This window comes from Carex rostrata, chromosome 4 (assembly GCF_964058835.1).
Source record: "Carex rostrata chromosome 4, lpCarRost1.2, whole genome shotgun sequence".
Classification (NCBI taxonomy): domain Eukaryota; kingdom Viridiplantae; phylum Streptophyta; class Magnoliopsida; order Poales; family Cyperaceae; genus Carex; species Carex rostrata.
The window spans coordinates 8625493-8633640 of NC_135921.1; positions in this window are offsets into that span (position 1 = coordinate 8625493).

An 8148-nucleotide genomic window follows, 5' to 3' on the forward strand; every position below is an offset into this window, starting at 1 on the left:
TTTATAAATTAACCTACACAATAATGAATAAATCACATATTATTATTATTATTACAATAATAAAAACTAATATTAATTAAATTATTCTACAATAGTTACTAAATGACACAGCAGAAAATAACAAAATTATTTAATTGAACAAATATAAAGTTTAATAACTACCTAAAAACAAATTAAATTTGATAACATTTTAGTGATATCCTACAAAATTTACCTATTGAAATATATTCGTAACTAATGAATACGGTTGGTATTAATTAAATTATTCTACAATAGTTACTAAATGACACAACAAAAAATATAATTAAGGAGTTACCTGTTTGAAATTTGACTTCGCTATCGACAACAATCATCTTTGTCTCTGTCTATCTGAACCTTCTGTCTCTGCTTTCGGATGAGCCTTCTTCTGTCTTCTGCTGCCTTCTGTCTGTCTGAAGCTGCTTCTTCGTTGGTTGTATAAGTAGGGCGTCTGGACAGTATAAATAAACCCGTCCCGTCTGCATTTTTTTTTTAAAACTCCGGACGGGTTTGAGTACACCGTCTTGATTTTTATTTTTCTTTTTCTTTTTTACTTACCCCGGACGGGTTTGAGTACACCGTCCGGCTTTTTCTTTTCTTTATTTTTACTTACCCCGGACGGGTCTGGTTGTACCGTCCGGCTGTTTTTTTTAGCGCTGAGGTTAAGGGTCGGTAATTAGGGGATGTAATCCGGACGAGAAAAATAGTAATGTCCGTTGGGACGGGAAAAATAGTACTGTCCGTTGGGACGGGATAAGCAGACCCGTTCTACTTATTTTTCGACAAAAACCAAAACTTATACCCTTTTTCGATATTTTATTAATTTATTTTCTATTAATAAAAAATCGGGAGTAATAAGTCTATCTTATATCCATACACATACAACGCACAACAAATACACAGTGAACATGGCATTAAGCACAATCACCAGAAATACACAGTGAACATCTAATGTTTGTTAAAGAAATGATGGGCGCTGAGTATTCGTTCATTGAGAGAGAGAGAGAGAGAGAGAGAGAGAGGAAGAGTGGGGGTGCTACCGCCAAGATATCAAAAAAAAAAAAGAGGAAGAGTGGGGGATGAAGGATTTTTAAAAGGGGTAAAATGGGTAATTTATAAATTTAAAATGAGTTATAATAAAAAAGTTAATAATTTGGGTAAATTTGTGAGTTTTTTAAATTTTGAATGGTAAATATGGTATTATGAATTTTAGAGGGGAAATACATAATTTTGAATTTTTAGGGGGTATATAAAAATTCACCCTTTTTAAAAATATACTGCTCAAAACCCGATCCAACAATATAACACAGTTGTTAGTGGCATCAAGCCAGCTAATTTTTAATAAAGAAAACAATATAATACAGTTGAATTCATATTTCTCTATAATTTTTATGAGAGTTCTGTATTATGCTTTGAATTAATATAATTTGAAAGATATGCTTATACGTCATTAAATTTGTTTCTCATTTATTTTACTTAAAAAAAAATAGAGAAATGTTCTGGTACTCTAAGTCATCATACCCGAGTGCATCTCCCAAGTAGTTTAACAGAAAAAACTTCCAATGTTGTCTAACTTCTATTTCCAACACTAATATCCAAACATTTAAAGCTATGTTTATAACATTATACAATGCTACTCGCAAGCATATAAACCTCTATTTGAAATCATTATAATTCTAAATATGTATAGTTTTAACTCCTAACTGTTTTTGTCTTCAAGCCAAAACGAAAAAATTCCTTTCACCCACTCTTTTTTATTTTTTCTCTAATCATTATAATTTATTTTTCCGACGATCCATGATGAATTTTACGAATCTAAAAATACGAACGTTTTCTATTCGATTTTACCTTTCAAATAAGATCCATGAAGAAATATTTTTTAAGTAATTTTAAAGTCATTTGTTTTTTTAAAGTAAAACTTATGAGCAATTTAAATTTTCAAGTTTTTGAATCTCAATCCACAACCATTAAAAATTTCAAGGCTTTGTACACGAGATTTATATGCTTTGTAAATGAGCTTTGTAAATTCAGTGTTATTGTTGAGGTTTATATGCTTTGAAGTGTTATTGTTGAGTTTTAAATTCTTTGTACATGAGGTTTATATGTTTTATTCTAGAGATTTAAAGTGTTATTAATAAGGTTTATATGCTTGTAAACAGAGGTTTAAATTATTTTGAAGCAAAATTTAAAAAAAAAATTGAAAGTCACAAAGATTTAAAGTGGTAAAAAAAATTACAACACAAATATAACTCGAAAGTTATTCTTCATGGATCTCATTTAAAAGAGAAAATCGGATATAAAACATTCATATTTTTAGATTCGCAAAATTCATCACAGATCGTCGAGAAAATGGATGAGAATAATTAGAGAGAAAATTAAAAAAAAAAAGTGGGTGAAATGAATCTTTCTGTTTTTGGCTTGAAAACAAAAATAGTTAGGAATTAAAACTATACATATTTAGAATTTTAATGCTTGCAGACAGAGGTTTAAATGCTTACGAGTAGCATTGTAAATGTTTGAATATTAGCACTGGAAATGGAAATTAGATAATATTGAAAGTTTTTTCTGTTAAACTACTTGGAGGACGTGCTCGAAGATTTTGTTTGAGGTACAATTATCAGGCTCCTAAAAAATAATAGTATTATTTAATAAACGATGATCTTACTGTTCGTTAAACTATATATGCTGTAATTGGGTTGGATTATATAGAATGTTATCGCATGATTATAATTTTTTTACTAATAATTAATTTTTTTATGCTATTTATTTGTGGGGCCATGTTTTTTTGTACGTTTTAGTTGTTAATATTTACGTTATGTTATTATTTGTCAGAGTTATGTGAATTTTTATTCTAACTGAGAAATATATTTATGTTCTATTTGTTCGATTATGTTTCTTTCTTTCTTTTAATTGCATTAATTTGTTCGATTATGTTTCTCTCTTTTTTAATTGCATTAGTTACAAACTTTTTCCTCAAAACATTTCGACACAATCTGGTGTTTTTTAAAATAAATATGAAAGTCAAGTCTTTCAACTTTAAATATTCACAAGTATTTTTTAGTCAAATTTCAAATCTGTATTTTTTTTAAATATATACAAGTGATTATAATAATAGGAGCCCAATTTCAACAATTGTATAAATTCAGAAATCTTCCTAAAAATTTCCTACACGATTTGATGCGTTTGATTCGATTTGAATGATTTCCATATGAATATCATAATATGTAATGGTGGCCAATATGCTATATTAGTTTAATTTTTTACAGGGTAAAAAAAAAAATTCGTTAAAATAAATTGGTTGTTCAGCATAAAACATCTAAAGGTCACATGAACACTGTTTTTCTCCTCTTATTTTATTATTTAATTAAAACAAGAGGAGGGATCGGATGACACCCTTTTTTAGTGACATCGAAAAACATCGTGCATTTTCAAAGTTTTTAAAGTCCAAACGGTCGATCCAAACCGTTCAACTTGATGGATATGTTAAAATGTGCTTGCATATCAAATTTTATATTTTTTGGAATTTTTTTACTATTTATTAAGTATTTAACAAAATCGTTATATTCAGACCGTTGAATTTTTGTACCCATCTTAATAAATAGTAAACAAATTCAGAAAAATATAAAATTTGATCTGCAAGCACATTTTAGCATATCTATCAAGTTGAACGGTTTGGATTAACCGTTTGAACTTTGAAAATACACGGTGTTATCCGATGTCATCAAAAAAGAGTGTCATCCGATCCCTCCTCTTAAAACAATTATAACGATACTAAAACTTTGACCCATCAATTTTCACAACGGCATTATTTGCAATGAGGGACGCAGTCTTGCTTCTTATTGCAATTTTGGAATTCATCGCTTATAGAAAATCATTTTTTTTCCTTGACATTTAATTTCATTCGTAAAAAATGGCAACGCCCAATCTGATATATCATCATTAGAGAGCATCAATTCTCACTGATTTTTTTTTTTTTTTGGCAAGCTTAAATAGTAGTTTGATTGTTTCTCAAATGAATAAAAAAATTAAATACAAAGTAATATTTGTTAGACTTAGACCTATTAATTATTGATTATATACTATACAGAGATAGCTTTCCAGTAGAATGCTTGACCTATTAAATTGTAGTTTGAAGCCACGTCCTAGAAATACTATATTTGGTACAGCTGGCACCGACGAGGTAGTATTGTAACACTGTGAACTTTTAAAATTCAGATTAATGAAAATAATATGTGGTTAAATCAAATAATATATATATACGTATATACGAAATTAGTGACGTGGATGGTGAAAAATAATTATACGATTAATTGTGTTAAGAGAGAGGAGCAATTGGGGTTATATAAATCATTTAAACAATATCGAACAAGTGGAGGGTTTATTTTGCAAAAATACCACTTACAAGTGGGGGCCCCTTGTCATTCCCTCCTCTTCCCCTCCTTCCTTTCCTTTCCTTTCCTTTCCTGCCCCCATCTCTTTTCTTTTTTTTCCTTTGTTTCCGCCAAGAGAGAAAGAACGAGAGAGAGAGAGAGTGAGAGAGAGACACCCCGGTGACCATTTTGCCCGAAAACCGAGATCTAGGAAGAGGAGCTCAAATCTCGCACATCCATCCGTTCCATTGGTAATTCTCGTTTCTATTTCTCTCTCATTTCGTGATTCCTTGTTTTTAGGGTTTCGGTGAAAACCCCTAGAATCGTACCAAATTGATTATTCGGTGCCTTTGTTGTTTCTAAAGTGTAAATTGATTGATTCCGTGTTCCAAAGTGCAACCAAATTTCCAATTTACGGATTTTCCCAAATTTCTCGATTCCGTGTTTTTAGGGTTTCGGTGAAAACCCGTAGAATCGTACCAAATTGATTATTCCGTGCCTTTGTTGTTTCTAAAGTGTAAATTGATTGATTTCGTGTTCCAAAGTGCAACCAAATTTCCAAATTACGGATTTTCCCAAAAATTGATTAGGGTTTAAATTGTAAAAGTGCCGGAATTTAATAAATTGACCTATGGATAGATCCTAACGAGCACGGCTAGCGGGATTGACGAGCTTACCGAGTCGCGAGATCGCGGACCCTCTACGTGCCCTACATAACCAGGTGCGGGGGTTCACGGGATCTGTTTTGGGGTTTATTCGTAGAACTAAATAACGGTGCATATTATTATATTTATGTTGATTGCTTGATTTAAATAAACTGTGCATAGCATGTTGAATCTCTGATTGAAAGCATTTGTTGCCGCATTGCATTAATTGTGATATTAGTGTAATTGAATTGTATAACTGTTATGATTCTCATGTTGGTACGGTTTATCGATTGTTGATCTGTCGTTTTGAATAAGTGAGTGGAACCACAGTATGACTTGGATTGATTGTGTGAAGTGAACAGTGTATCATAGTGGAAAGTCTAGCTAGCTACTAGACTTTCATCCAGGACCCTTATGCGCATCTGGAGAATGGCCCTAGTGAACCCAGTACCGGTTGGGTAAGGGAAGTGCAGTGTAATTTTAGGTAGAACTGTGGTTCAGTGGTTCAGTGACTCAGTGAAAGTGTCAGTGATTTCTTTTGAGATAAGTGATATTATGTTGCATATTCGCGGAATATGCCCGTGTATATTTTAAGTGATGAATTGATGAAATTGTATGACTTGAAACCAGAAAATAGAACTGTTAAGCCGGAGGTGATCGATAGTTGATATCTGTACCTCACAACCAGACTTATATATATATTATATCTGTGAAACCAAATCTTTCTGGAAATTCGTTGATTGATGTTGATTTTTGTGAATTGAAACCCGTTTGAATCTATTCCCGGTACATGTGCATTTATTATTATTGGTGAATAAGTAAGTAGATGCCCTATTGCTAGTGTATTTAGTTCTGGTGATGGATTTCTCACAAATCCAGTAGCCCTTTAAATTCCGCACTGAGAAAACGGATGACAGGTTTTCTCACCCCCTCCCCTCGGGGAATTTTTCCCTTTGAATTGATATGTGCAGGTAAACGCGAGTGAAGTGGGACTCGGGCTCGACACGTGAGTTTAGGCCGGGCTAATAGGTTATGCCAAACCCTTTTATGTCCATTTTGAATGTGTAGTTGAACCCGTAGTCGGTTATTTTGATGTATAGGTTGTTATCGAACCGTATTATGTTATAAAACCCTAACGGTATGTTTTAAATGGTTGTTATGATTTAAATGTTGAAATTGCATTTTAAATGTCATTAAAATTGCTAGTGAATGGGGAATAATTGTTTAGTTATACGGGGATTTGATCGGGTTTGAAAACGGGGTGAAATTTCACGAAAATGGGCAAAGGAATGAAAATCAGTACCCTTATTGCGGGCCGCAATAACCTTATTGCGGGCCGCAATGAGAGTAGACAGAAAAATTCGTAGCTTAAAAAGCCAACCAGGTCATTGCGGGCCGCAATAAATTCATTGCGGGTCGCAATGAATGGAGGCAGAAGTGCTGTGCAGAGGCTGGGAATTTTGGAATTTGTTGCGGGCCGCAATAAATTCATTGCGGGCCGCAATGAATGGAGACAGAGGAAAATTTCAAAGGCTGGAAATTTTGGGAAGTGTTGCGGGCCGCAACAGCCCTATTGCGGGCCGCAATGGGGATTCTGAAAAATGCTGTTTTGAGTATAACTTAGCCAAATTAAATCGGATTTGAACCAAACTTGTTTTAAATCAAATCATATGATAATTTGACTAATCTGGACCGTCGGTTAAAGGATTTTCATGCAATTTGACTTCTCCAAAATAAAATTCTCCGGGCTCTATTGAGCGGTGCTTCGTAACCTCAGACAACGCTCGCAGGGGGCTGCCGCCCCCCTGCCACCCCCCGCATACTAATAGAATCGGGCCCACACACATAAACATAACGTTTTATATATATATATATATAGATCTGCATGAACAAAACCGCATTTTAAAACAAAACTGCGCGACCCCCTGTTCCGGGGTGTGACAAGTATTCAATAAAATTTAGATTTTGTCAAACATGAATACTAGAGTATTGTCAAGTAAGGTTAAAGTGCCACGTTGTTTGCTGGTTTTAATGATAGTTTACATTCTTATCTTTATCTTTGTTTTTAAATCTTAAACAGTTAATTTTAATAATTCAATGTAACTTTCATATTAAAATGTACTTGAAAATAAAAAATTTATGTATTTTAAAAAAAAAATGTTATTTTTCGCATAGATACAAAAATTATCAGAAGATTATGGAACATTAAAAAACAATAATTTTGCACATCCAGAGAAATAGTAAGATATTTTCAAAAATATATAAAATTTGATCTCCCGACACATTTTAATATGGAAATCACGTTGAATGATTTGGGTCGACTATTTGACCTATAGAACGAAAATAAGGATGACAAATATAATTGAAATATGAAAATAGTGAAATATTTTAACTCTGCTCAATTATTCTTTCAGTAATAAAACGGGATATTTTCGCATTTTATTAAAAAAAAAATTTAGAAAGATATCATATAGAATGCAGATAGACAAAGAGCATGAGCAAAATAGATTTCAAGTCAAGCTAATTGACCTTTTCCTAATTCGAAATTTCAATAAGTGCATCTACTCGTACAATATACACAAACGGTCAGATAAATCTTCCCTTAAATAACCTTAGTCCTAAGACATGGAGCTGTGATATTAACTATACACGTTTGTGTCGACTCCAAAATGTGTTCGTTAATCAGATTGCTTACTATGTTGTTCATGTAAATACTCATTGTAGTTAATAATAAGTTAATTAATTGCATGTAACATATATACATTAAAAATGTATGTGTAAATATGTATTGTAATAAAAAAAATATTGTTTTTGCTAAAATTTAGCCCTTTCAACTTCTCGCAGTTCTTTGATCACTAATATGATTACATTTCTCAAGGTATCTAGTCATAATATGGAGGTCGCATACCTCGCCACCGTTACGCTTCCTATTGATTCGTAAACATGTCTTAAGAAATACAAATGTATACCTAGTGATGTTTCTATTCTTCCAATTACCTTTCACGGATTGATGATACAGGAGGGTTTAGAGGTGGCTATTCAGGAGGAAGAGGTCCTGCCTCTTTTAGGTGGAAGAGGCCAAGAGGAGATAAAGATCAGGAGTGATACATATC